General features: G+C 44.6%; 1 long non-coding RNA gene across 1 annotated transcript; it reads right to left on the minus strand.

Annotated features, from left to right (window-relative positions):
* Positions 1 to 4,376: 4,376 nt before the first annotated feature.
* On the minus strand, positions 4,377 to 12,468 carry LOC116073409. The gene is made up of 3 exons (XR_004111789.1): positions 12,349 to 12,468; positions 6,969 to 7,172; positions 4,377 to 4,852 (listed from the first exon to the last, which is right to left on the minus strand). It is a non-coding gene; the product is annotated as an uncharacterized LOC116073409 (long non-coding RNA).
* Positions 12,469 to 13,649: the final 1,181 nt, after the last annotated feature.

Raw genomic sequence — 13,649 nt, forward strand, 5'->3', positions numbered from 1 at the left:
ATTTGTTGTATTAGTGGAGGTGGGGTAGACGGTCAAAAGGATAAGAAGACATGGGAGCAAAAGGAATGGAAGCAAGATTAGGAAACATCCACAAGTCAGGAACAGTGTCTACACACTCTGAAGGAGGAGGGAGGAGGAGCACACGTTCAAGGACAATTTGGGACATACTGCAAGAGCCTCAAGACAAAGAAAAGGAAGCCCTTTACAAATGGACACCCAGATCTTCCTCTACCCTCTCTGTCTGTCCCTGTCTGTGTCTGTCTGTCTGTCTGTTTGTCCATCTGTCTCTGTCTGTCTGTCTCTCTCTGTGTATGTGTGTGTGCTTATTTAGTGTATGCACCAGTGCAGGTATGTGTGCACATGCATATGGAGTGGTCAGAGGTCAACATCTAGTGTGTTGCTCTCATTCTCTGCCTTATTTTCCAAGACAAGGTCCCCCTCTAAACCTAGAATTCACCAGTTCAGCTAATCTGCTTGGTTAATTCACCACTGTGTCTGGCCCTAGCACTGGGGCTGCCTGTGCATGCTGCCTGGCATGCCAGGCTCTTTGTCTGGGTGCTGAGGATAAGCTCAGATCCTCAAGCTTGCATAGCAAGCCCTTTGCCTACTGAGCCATAGTCCCAGTCCGTTCCTCCCATCCCCCCACCCCCCACACAAATGGATTCTTAATGGGCCACTCTGGAAGCTGTCTGGAAGGTACCTTGTATACATTTACATAAATTAACGTAAATTTACATGTATATAAATGCTTCCTGCCACTTATTTCCTTTGAGGGCAAGGATTTTCTCTCTTTTAGATCTCAGTGGGCTTTATACCTAGTGTGCTCACCATAAGTATCTGCAGGCCCTCTGAAGCCCTTAGTGCCTTTGCCATCCTAGGTCTGAGGTAGTTTCAAGTCCCTCATCCTTCCACTGAAAGCCCTGACATACATATATACACATATATATGGCATACCTATATATATTATGTCTATATCCCTTTCCAATTAGAATCCATGGAAGCAAATGAAATATTCCAGTTGTGATCTGACAAATCTAGACCCTGGACTATCGCGCTAAAAGTGTTTTATAGAGATTAATGCTACTCTATGGTCATTTGGCACTTATAAAGTTACCCAGTTCTTTCTTGGCTTTACCCCTTTTTTATTTTGTTTTAAATACACAGATATAAGAGTCTTTGTTAGACACTTCTTGTCTGAAAGTTTCTGCCATGGGCTGGAGAGATGGCTTAGTGGTTTAGAGTACTGGCTGCTCTTCTAAAGGACCTGGGTTCAATTCCTAGCAACCACATGGTAGTGTTCAACTGCCTATAACTCTGAGGATCTGACACCCTCACACAGACATACATGGATGCAAAACAAAAAACAAAAAACAAAACAAAACCAACCCCCCCCAAAAAAACACCAATGCACAAGAGAAAGAGAGAGAGACAGAGAGAGAGAGAGAGACAGAGACAGAGACAGAGAGAGAGAGAGAGAGAAAGAGAGAGAGAGAGAGAGATCAGTCTGAGAGTTTCTGTCAGTTATATTTCTTGAGCACAGAATGAGCTCTTTGGTGAGTTAAAACTCAGCTTACATAGCTTTAGTGAGGTAGATGAAAGTTGGTTCTTTCCTTGACCAGAAGCCTAAGAGAAGTCTAAGCTGGCAGCTGGTGATGCCCCAAGAATTATGAAGGCACACAAGCAACACCCAAGAACTGGCCTCAGCTGCCAGGCTCAAAAGGCTCACGGTCCCACTTCTCCAAGACAGCAAGCACTTCCTTTAAGAACAGGACTTTAAGAAGGAAAGTAGTTATGCTATAACAGAGATGCTCCAGGGCAAGGGTATGCTTGGAAACAGCAGAACAATGAGAATCCGCTTGAGTTAGCAAGCTCTGTGCGTGCTTGTGGAAGGAGAGAGAATTGCGGTAGACTACTGTGGTAGTTTGATTGTGGTTGGCCCATGGGAAGTGGCACTATTAGGAGGTGTGGCATTATTGGAGTAGGTTTCGGGTGATTAGAGTAAGTGCGTCACTGCAGGGGGTGGTCTTTGAGATCTCTATGTTCAAGCTCCACCCAGTGTGGAAAGAGAGACTCTTCCTGGATGTCTGTAAAAGAGAGTTTCCTTCTGGCTGCCTTTGCATCAAGATGTAGAATGCTCAGCTCCTTCTAGAGCACCTGGTCTCCTGGACCCTGCCATGCTTTCTGCCATGATGATAATGGACTGAACCTCTGAAACTGTAAGCCAGCCCAATTAAATGTTATCCTTTATGAAAGTTACCTTGGTCATGGTGTCTCTTCACAGCAATAAAACCCAAATTATACAACTACCTATGATGCTTTCAACGAACATGGTTCTTGGTTCCATCTGCAATCAAGCAAAGAGCAGGGGTCCCTGCAGAGTGTGGAGGCTGCAGGTGCAAGTTTGTAGCTCTGTCTAATTTTTGTGACTATTTCTTCCTTTTTCCATTCTTCCTTTCAAGATAGACACAGTGGTTTTATTTTTATCCTGACAGCTTTCAGAGCTCATATCCACTGCCAGAGCTTAGTCACATATGTTAAGTCTAGCTGCAAGTGAGGCTGGAAAGTTCTGTTTTTATGGTGGACATAGTAGGACTCCACAAAGATGTTCATTATCTTGTCCCTGAAGGTCATGACAAAGATACTTTCCAGATGAGGTTAAATTAGGTATTTCAAGAGAAGAGATTTATCCTGCTTTATCTGGGGGAGGGAGGGAAAATGCACATACGAGGGTCCTTCAGAAAAAGATAAAGGAGGGTTGGCTGGAGTGAGAGCAGAGTCAAGGGAACGGCTGAAGATGCTCTGATACTGTTTTTGAAGATGGGGGAGGGGGAAGTAGCCAAAAAGGAAGGTGGCCTCTAGACAATGCAAGAATGCAGAGGGTCTCCTCCAGCCTCCAGAAGACACACAGGCCAGCTTACCCTTGTTTCTTTCCAGCTTCGCAAACTATAAAGCAGTAAATTGTATTGATTTAAGACACTAACTTTGTGGTGATTTGTCACAGCAACAGCAGGTAACAAATACATTTATTCTGATTTGTTTTTCTTGTTATTGCTCTTGTTATTCTGCTGCTATGAACAACTGAACACAATATATATGAGGAGATAACTAGCATTCTCTATGTTTTTAAATTATTACTACTACTATTAATTATCAAATGTATATAGATGTTTTGCCTGAATATGTGTCTGTGTACCATATCCATGCTTCGGGCCCACAGAGGCCAGAAGACAATGTGAAATGACTCCCCAGAGCTACACATGGTTGTGAGTCACCATGTGAGTGCTGAGGCTTGAACCCAGGTCCTCTGAAGGTACAGCCAGTGCTTTTAACTGCTGAGCCATTTCTCTAGCATCTGCCATGTTTTATTTATTTATTTTGATAGTGATTTTTATGGATACTTCTAAAGATCACCTCTGCTTCCTCAAGTTACCTACAAACATTGAACTGAAACTCCCATGGTCTATCTGGACTGAGTTTACCACTCAACTTGATGTCTGTTATCGTAAATATCCCCTTGGAAGTATGTCACTAGGGGTGGGTTTTGAGGTTTCAAAATTCAAGCAAGGCCCAGTATGTCTCTCTTTTTCTGGTTCCTGTCTCTCTCTCTCTGTTTCCTGTGGGTCCAGATGTAGAACTTTCAGCTGCTTCTGCAGCACCACGTTTATCTGCATGGTTCCATGCTCCCCATCATGACAACAATGGACTAAACCTCTGAAACTCTTAGCCAGCCTTCTTTAAATGGTTTTTTTTTTTTTTTGTAAGGGTTGCCATGGTCATGGTGTCTCTTTGCAGCAATAGAACACTGACTAAGACACTCGTGGTTCCCAGGATTCAGCACATCACAGTTCCTTCACCTATCTTGGAATTGCTATATTCACCTACGCATGAACATTCACCCTGTTCAATGGGAAGCCCATTCTTCCTGAGCTGGAACTCTGAAACAACAGAGAGGCTGAGAAGTTCCATTTTCCTTAGGTCATACCCCTCAGCGGTAGTTTGTCAGCTTCTAGCAACAAAGCTCAAAGGCTCTAGCTTAAGCTAACCTTGGTAATAACAGATCACCCCCACCAGGGTTCACAGCTTCAAAAGCCATAGCTATTCTCTTCAGAAAGCTTTGAGATTCCAGTTTCTCCACAGGCTTCATAGCAATGGCCTAATTGCCTTTCAGGAAAAATAAAATACCCACATTTCTGGGCCTCTACCCCAAGGCCCTTAGGCCTTTGCTGCTCATTCTACCAATGTTTGGGATTGCAAGTTACCAGATCTGATATATCTTCTCTAAGCTGTTTGCTTCCAGAGAAACAACCCAAGGGACGACAGCCAGGGTAATGGGGAAATGAAACAATCCTAAAGCTTTCGTGTTTCTGAAAGATGAGCGCATTTTCTTCTATGTTGTTCCCCTCACCTGCTTCTTGTCCTTGCTGCCAGCATTCCCTCTGGCCCCAATTCGTTGGCAGTCCAGGCAGGAGCTGACTGCCTACCAGGCATCCTCATTAAAATGCACTGTTCTTGCTAATTATGAGCCAAGATTCTCTCATGGTGGGCCTGGTCTGGGCACTGCCATTATCTTCATAAATAGGCTCTTTACTTTGCAAACTCTGCTGTCATAGTCAGGCATTCTCAACCTGGCAAGGGCTCTGTGCATTCTTGAGTGGTGGAGGGAATGTGTCAGCAAGAGAAAGCAAAGGTATTCATGCCAAAGCAAAGCTCTGTCCTGAGTTCACCCCACTCAGTCTGGGCAGCAGGCAGCCAACACAATGGTTGAATCCAGCCATGGCATGCAGCAGCATATGGACCAGATCTTCTGGAAGATTTTATTTCCCGTCATTTTCATCTTTACAGCAACGGCAACCTAGTCAATGTAAAAAAAAAAAGTGTAAATATTTTTAAGTGCTCTATTTTTTTTTTAAAAAAGAATGTTCCCAGTGCTCCCCCACAATTCACAAATTGGATGGTGATGTAAGTGTATGTGTGTGTGTTTGTGTGTGTGTGTGTGTGTGTGTGTGTGTGTGTGTGTGTGTGTAGGGGGGCAGATGAGTCCTTAGTCTCCCAAATATGCCATATGCAAGCTCATCTATGAGAATTTGTTTATGTATTTAACTTCCTTTGCCTACAAAACTCTGTGTACAGTTTCTGTTTAATGCTCAGCCACCTTTTCCAGTGCTAACTCTGTCTGAACACCGTCTGTCTGCTCTGTTTCCCTCACATACGTCACCCCTTTTCTGCACCATCAGGGTGGTTCTATGTCATCTGTTAAGTAGTGCCTACTGTATAGTGCTGGCTTTGTCCCTGTAGCACACCTATCATACCTACCTCTAATCCTTGACAATGAACCTTCAATTTCATTTTGTAATGAGAACAGTAAAGCTCAGGAATGCCCCTCCCCCTCCCCTCCCCCACCCCCCACATTCATCTTAGCCAGGAGCAAAGTGAGGCTTGAAATCTTCAGCCTGTAGTTCATGGTGAACCTCCTCCACCCTATACTAGCTTACAGAGTGCTGGGGGGAAGATTCTGCTCCTAGGTGCTCAATAGAAATGAGTCAAAGAAACAGCCCCGCACCACAGTCTAATTAGTTCCCTAAGACGCTGTCAAGAAGAGGTGTATGAAAAGACAGCACAAAGTATCAGTGCAGAGCATGTGCCTTTTTGAAAATTCACAACTCGTGAAATTTACCATTAAAAGGGCCACAGGGCCTGGGAAGGTTACTGGCCTTCCCTCTAACATTGGTGCAATAAAGAGGCACTCAAACTCTGAGGTGCAGAGGAACCATGGCAGGATCCTGTTAAAGATCAGAGGCGATGCAGGTCTGGGACCACTCTGAGCAGCCAGACAAGAAGAGACTGCTGACAGACCACCCAGGAGCACATGGGATACATAGAAGCAGAAGACTGTGAGGGTTTGAAGCTAGGGAGGACCGGGACTGAGAGAAAAGGGGGAAGATTTTATTGTGTGTCTATCACATGCTGATCCATGTCTCCCCTTATCCTGGACCCTTTGCCTGGAAACCCCTTCCATATTCTTTGCCCACCCCCCCAAACTTTCATTTGTGCATGAAAACAATTCAGAGGTCATTTCCAGTAAGCTTTGCCATTCTTTGAGGATCAGCCAAGTCTCTTCTCACACCTCTGGATAATGGTTGGCTCACACCTTAGTTTCTGTCTGCCTCCAGCCCCCACCCCCACCCAGGATTGTGCATCCCTTGAGGTCAGAGACTACAAATTAATGAAGTGGTACACAATGGGTATTCTTGAATACATCGAGCTTACCAAAGGGACTGACAGGGCTCATGTAGAAGAAACCAACCTTTCCTCTACCCACCCCTAGGAATCAAAAATAACTTGAATAAAATGGATGCCCAAGAGAAAAGCATAAAAACATTATTAGCACAAATCGAGCATGACACAGAGTCTTCATAAGGAAAAGAAGACCCAAAAGACCTGGAGTGGGAGTCTTACAGAACGGATGAGACAAGGAAGGGGAAACTGAGAACACAGCAACAGACAGGAAGAGGCATCAGTAATAGAACTAGAGACAGGGAAGGAAGAGGGGACAGGGAAGAAGTGATGGACTGATACCCAGACCATGAAAAGGCCATCTCATATACAGCCATGAAAAACACAGCAGCCGAATGGTGCATGGACTAGGTAGGCAACAGGCTCTCTTATACATCTACCCTTATGGCAGGTCAGCTAAAATGGCTCTGTCAAATGTCTAGGGCACCAGACCCTAATGGATCAGCCCAGGTCCAAAGCAGGATTCAGAGAGAGAGAGAGAGAGAGAGAGAGAGAGAGAGAGAATCACCATTATTCATCTGATTGGCCAGATCAAGTCCCCAGTCCCACCCAGAGTCAAGAGGTGGAAAAATAGGTCTATGAGAGAAGAACCACAAGCCAAATGAGAGAAGACAGTTAGTTACAAAGCGTGGCTACAAGGATCAGGGGCTTTGAAATTGACTGCATCAACTTACATTGTAAGTGACTCTCGTGGTGGGACTAGGTTCCTCTCAGGAAGGATCTGACTTGAAGGCTGTCATTTTCAGGAGGCGCCTGGGCTGCAGAGCATGCCCACTCCTCACCACCAGCGACCTCAGGCAGATGCCTCCCAAGATGGGCTTACCAGTTGTTTGCTCCAGCTGTGCAACTGATGTGTGTCCATGTAATCCAGACAAAACCTAATAACAGGGTGAGTGAAGAAATGAGCAGAGAGAGAAATCTGTTAATAAAAGATAACTAAGCGAATAAAAATAAGCTTGAGTTTAGCTCCATTCAGACTACCAAGTTTTCCTCAGTCTGTATAAACCCTTCAGTTGTCCACAAATACAATATTTTCCTTTTTTCTTCCTTCTTTTAACTTTTATTTTCTGAAATAGGGTCTTGGTTAGCTCATGGTACATAGTTCCTGCTCCTCCAGCCTATCACAGATGTGAGCTACTGCCCCCAGTTTGTATTTTCTATCTAATAGTTTGAATAGGTGATTCACTAAATTCAGCATAAATGACTGCATGTAAATCTCCCCTCATCTCCAGTGAGTTAGTCCATCTCAGAGCAAATGATGTTATTTTAAATCACTGTCATCCAAAAAATGAAGAGAAGATTTGATATAAACAAATACATATGCTCTGCCATTGACAGTGTATTTTGGTTTTGCTTTTTCAATTAACACTACTTCAATAAAACGTTTTCCAAACTAAGGCATAAAACATGTTCTCATTCTTGTTTAGGGCTTCATGGTTTTCCATTGTGTGAGTGCATGAAAGCTTCTGTCATCATTCCCTGCTGGCAGCCATTAAGTGTACATCTCTTCTTTTGGTGATGTATAACTAGATCTAAAGAGATCTGCAGGAAGACACTGACAGAATCCAAGTTTGGGATTGCTGAATGGGTTGATGGCAGTGACTGCTCTATTGTCTTCTGATTGGAGTCTTTGTCTTAGTTGTACTTGTGAAGTACACAAAAAAAGATGGCCAATAAGAGAGCTCAGAAGATAAAGGGACTTACATCCAAGAATGATGGCCTGAGTTAAATTCCCAGGCCCCATATCGTGGAAGAGAATGGGCTCTAGAGTTTTGTCCTCAGACCTCTACAAGACCTCTACTGTGGTACATACGTGTGTGTGTGTGTGTGTGTGTGTGTGTGTGCGCGTTAAAATGCAGTTAAAAAAGAGAGAGACCACAGAAAATTTCATGAGATACTTGGCATGTGTCTGGTACTTGGGAGCTGTACGTTTTAACCTGTAGAGGAAGCCATATGAGAGAGCAGGGTCCTGGGAGGAAACAGATGGCTAAGATTCAAAATAGAAGCCAGTCTGGGAATGCAGCCCAGGGCTGGAGTGTGTGCTTAGCATGCACAAGGCCTGCATCAAACCCCCATCATCCACCCTGAGTTTCCAAGGCTGGTGAGCCCCATTTGGGCAAGCCAGCTCATTGTGGCATCTCCTCATGCATGGCAGCGCTCCACGCTAGATGCCTCTGCTCTGTTCTGCTCTCTGTACTCTTCAGATCCAGAGGCTGAATTCGAGATGCACAGAACTAGTCACTTGGAAAAACCATGTCTTGGGCCATGATCATTGGATTCATGTAGATCTCAGGTCAACTCAGACAAGCCAAAATGACAGTCACCACTGAGAATTCAGGGAGGATGTTACATTACCCACAGCCACAGTGTACACTGATTGTTTCTGAATGGTAGCATAGGTACCTGCTGCCTCAAAATTACTAAGAAACAGGTTAGGCCTCGCATATCAGACCCATGGAGCCAGTTTCTCTGGAGTCTATAATAAGCTCCCTTCAGGCCTTGTCATGTCTGGGAACTCTACCAAGACAACAGCATAAGTAAACATGACTGCGTTCAGAAACTAGGAAGCTCAGCCCTTCCAGAGTCTATATATGGGACACACCAAATGTTCTATGCTCTGGTGGCCTGATGCTAAGTCATGGGAGGACTGAACTTTCTCTCTGACCTGAAAGGGCTCAGCTGCTAACAGGGGTCCCTGAATGGATGGGACTCTGAAGTGGTAATATACAGAGAAGCATGTGGTAGGGCAATACTAGTCATGAGGCTGGTCTGAATCTTCTGCCTTTTCCACAAGTCTTTCCAGGTGTGCAGTAAATGATGCAGGTGGAATGTTTGGTTGTGACATTTGGACATTTGGATAGGTTGAATTGACAAGTCCAGGAGGTGGGGGCAGGGGGGATACTAGATCCAAGACCACAGAGTCCCAGTGGGCAGAGGTGACTCCTAGGAGGTGCCTCTGCAGTAGCACCAGCTGCTTTCCTCTGGATGGTGGATAGGTTTAGGCCAGTGGATGAGCAGTAAGGGGTTGGGGAAAATATTGTCTGGATTTAAGGCCTGGAGTCAATGTGGAGAGCTCTGATTTCTCATCGGGGAACAAGGTATTCTCATTCAAAGTCCTGGTGATTGAGCTAGCCCTGGATGCTAAGTGTAAAGGATCTGTTGGCCGTGGAGTTGAGTCATCAGGGACACCCATTCTCAGGCTTCATCTGACCTCTTCATCTGACTTCTGACAGTTTTCATCGCCTCTATAACTGCACTGCAGAGTCTATCTCTGAACTCCAACCAGGATTCCAGAGCTGTGGCCTGATATTTTGCCATTCCAGGGTGGAGATGAGTGAATCTACCCTTTTTCAGGCATCATGGGCAGCTTCCCAACCACACCCTGCAGAGTTGGCGTTCCATGACCGCCCATGTGTGATGAGTCCAGGACAGTAAAGCAGCAATTATCCTGAAAGGAAGTAGTGTCTAGAGATAGATGGGCCTCTCCTATTGCATAGAGACTGTGAGGGTCTTGTGTTTTCCAGACCTTGCATTGGCATTCTGAGTCTGCACCAGAGTGTTCATATGGAATGGTGTGCAATAACCCCCTGTGATCTGAAAGTATGCCATTCTCATGAATGACATACATACATACATACATACATACATACATACATACATACATACATCACAGGCAGAGGTAGAAGGCAGAGTATCTTTCCCCCTTGTCATCATGGTCATAATTGACATTTCTATAACCAAAGATGCATTAATGAATAACATATTGACCAATGTTTTATGTGACATGGGAGATTTCAAAAGTGAAGATTCAGAGGGAAGACTGGGGATGGAGCTCAGCAGATAGAGTACTTACCTAGTATTTTAGCTTAGACTTTCCACTTGACAGCTACAGTCAAACATGAGACTAACTTGTGGGCATGTCTAAGGAGGACTACCTTGGCTGTTAATGGTTGGAAGAGAGCCTGGTCTACTGTGGGTAGAACTAGCTCCTGGTTGATTGGTCCTGAGCTGTATAAGACAGCTAGCTAACACAGGTTTTCAACTCAGTCAGCAAGCAGTATTTGCTCACGATTAGCACTCTGCTTCCTCATCTGGAATGAGTTCCAGAAGCAAGGATCTGTGGGATAGTAAATGCGCCTTGAGTTCCTGCTTTTATTTCATTCAATGATGGGCTCTGAGCTGTGAGCTAAAATAAACTCTTTCCTCCCTGAACATGCTTTTGGTCAACTTATTTGTCACAGCAACAAAGTGAAACTAGAACACTTAGCATGCAAAAGTCCCTGGATTTGATCGCCAGTGCTACATAATCAGGTGTGGTGGTGCAGATCTGAACTCCCAACACTAGGGGAAGAGTCAGAAGAAGCTGATGTTCAAGGCCATTTACAACTACTTAGCAAGTCTGAAGCTCATCTGGGAGGTGTGAGACTCAAAACAAGCAAAGACCCAAAGAAAATGCCAACTTTAAATATATATATATATATATATATATATATATATAATTTTTGTTAAATTTTGAGAACCTCATACATGTACACCTGCTCTTTAATTCCTCCAAGATCTACTCCTCACCTCCATATTTTTCCAACTCTTTCTCCCTCTCTCTCCAATAATTAATCAATTCCAATTTGTACTGCCCATGTAGTCATGGGCCATGGGTGTGTGGTCATCCACTAGAGTATGGTCTACCTACCAGAGCATTCTCATGAATGACATAAATACATACATACATACATACATCACAGGCAGAGGTAGAAGGCAGAGTACCTTTTCTCCTTTTCCTCATAGTCATAATTGACATTTCTACAAATGGAAACAATCCTCAATTTTTATGCTTAGGTTTGGTAAAGAATAGGCTGCATGTCAAAATGCCATTGTGTGGAAGAGGTATGGATTATGCTAACAGACTGTAGGAAGGGGGCGTCCAACAGGGCCTGCCTGTTCAGTTCCTTCTTGGTTTTCTTTGTGGCATTCTCAAAAACTCTGGCTAAGAAATGACTCTTTCTAGAATCAAGGTTTCATAGTTATGATCAGCTCCTGCCCAGAAGGTGAAGGGAAGATTAGAATGATATTTCTAGGTTTGGGCTGGCTTTGGGAGAGAGTTGGGAGTGGGGTGGGGTGGGGTCCGGTTTCTCTGTGGCCTGCTGGAAGGAAGAGGTGTTCTAGTGACTATGGTTGCCTTGTGGGAGAAAAGGGAGCAAGAAGAGGATCAGAAAGAGGCTGATTTGAAGCCTTCCCTACACCTTCAGTTAGAATTCAGCATGACAAAGGACTGTCCTTTAGGGAGCCACATTTCTCTGAGTCACAGGACCATGTCCTCATAAAGTAATAACTTTTAGATGATTACTTGAATGAGATTTCCTCTCACACAAATCCACCCATGGCAACCCCAAGCTCCAAAGACCAGTTTGATCCTAGGTCTTCTTTAGTTCACATTGGGGAGGGAGGGAGGTGCCCAAGCAGGGCCTGGAAGGCCAGTGACAAGCTGTTGAAATGAGTGAGAACTTGGAACGATCAGGATATAGGGATGGAGAAGGAAGGAGAGAAGATAAAGGTAGGCCAGAGGGAACTGACCCCTCTGACTCCATAGGAGTCAGTGCATGGGAGGAAGAGGAAGAGGAGAAAATGGCAGTGGTGGAGGATGGGGACAAGAAGGGGGCTAGGGCAAGAGAGAAGAAGAGAGAGAGAAGGAGGGAGAGAAGGAGGAAAAGAGGGAGGGAGAGAGAAGGAGAGGGAGAAAGACAGGGAGGTAGTATGAGGGGGAAGAAGAAGGAGAAGGAAGGAAGGAAGTATGAGGAGGAGGGAGAGGGAGAAGGAGGGAGGGAAGGAGAGAGTTTGGATACTCTATGTAGCAGAATGTCTTGTACTTCTGATCCCCCTGTAGTCACTTCCTTAGTGCTAGATCGCCATTCTATAAAATAAACCACCAGTACTATATAAACTTATACAATAGTAGGGATCAAGTCCAGAGCCTCATGCCTGCTAGGCCAGCACTCTACCAAGTAATCTACATGCGCTGCTCAAAAGAGAGATTTTTTTTTTTAACAGAAGTTTTACCTGAATTTAATTATCTTCTCTGTCTCTGTTCCAAACTGTAGGATTCCCTTCTGCCTTCCATCATGGGTACAGGATGGACCTGTGCTTTCCCCATGAGAATTAGAGAATTCTTCTGACAGAAGATCTCTAGATAAACACAGAAAAAGCAAAGACTAAACCCAAGAATATACATGACTTTACAAAGGGAAAGTTTAGTTCTTACGGGGAATCAAACATCTTGGTTTCTTCATTCTTAGAAGATAAATAGAGGTGTTGGCTCAATAAATTAAGGGCCTGCATACAAGCATGAAGACTGGAGTTTGGATCCCCATAATCCATGTAAATGTTAGTTGGGTACAACAGCCAGCCAACATTCGGAGGTAGAAGGAAACAATAGATCCTAGAGCAAGCTGGCTAGTCTAACTCTGGGTTCAAGTGAGTGATCCTGCCTCTATGAATATGGTAGAAGCATAATTGGGGAAGATTCCTGATGTCAACTTTGGAGCTCCACACATATGTACACACACACACACACATACACACACACACACACACACACACACACAGAAAGAGAGAGAGAGAGAGAGAGAGAGAGAGGGGAAACACTTGCATGCATGCATATACACAGGCATATCTCACAGACGCATGGAAATTAGAAAAAGAGAGAAAGAAAACAAGCTTTGCAGTAGGCAAGTGCAATCAAAGACAGAGGTAGTGTGCTGTGGATTAGGTATCACTATCTGTTGAGAAAGGACCTGTGAAACCTCCTGGAGCTCAGAGGGCAATGTAAGATACCTGTCCTCAGAGCTATAGCTCTAGAGAACAAGGTTGTAGCCTGCTATGAGTGACTGACCTACAGGCCAGCCAACTGTCCTCTTGGAGAGTTGAGCTGTGTCCCCTTTCACGAGGATCATCCCAACTGGGTCTGTTAACTTGTTTAGACCCCTTCATGGGGAGGTGCGGTAGATCATGAGACCCTCCCCTGAACATTCAGTGGCTCCTTGCCACCTGCTAAGCAACTCTGCCTCAACTGCAGGTGGCCTCAAGGAAGGACAAGAGTATTTAGGCAGGGGAAGACTAGGGAGAGGCTTCTCTCTGTGGCTGATACCATGCTGGGTGTAGGCATCCCAGATGTTGTCCATTGGGAAAGAGGAGTACCCACACCACTGTATGAAACCTCTTATTGATGCCCTATAAGAAAGCTCAATAAATTCCTTTGTTCCTCTGGGAAAATGAAGGCTGAACTGTACCTGAGTTTGTAGTTGGGACCTTAGTGCAAAGGGGTAGACATAGCTTATGTCTTTCCCTGGGAACAAATTTAG

Source organism: Mastomys coucha, unplaced genomic scaffold (assembly GCF_008632895.1).
Source record: "Mastomys coucha isolate ucsf_1 unplaced genomic scaffold, UCSF_Mcou_1 pScaffold23, whole genome shotgun sequence".
Classification (NCBI taxonomy): Eukaryota; Metazoa; Chordata; class Mammalia; order Rodentia; family Muridae; genus Mastomys; species Mastomys coucha.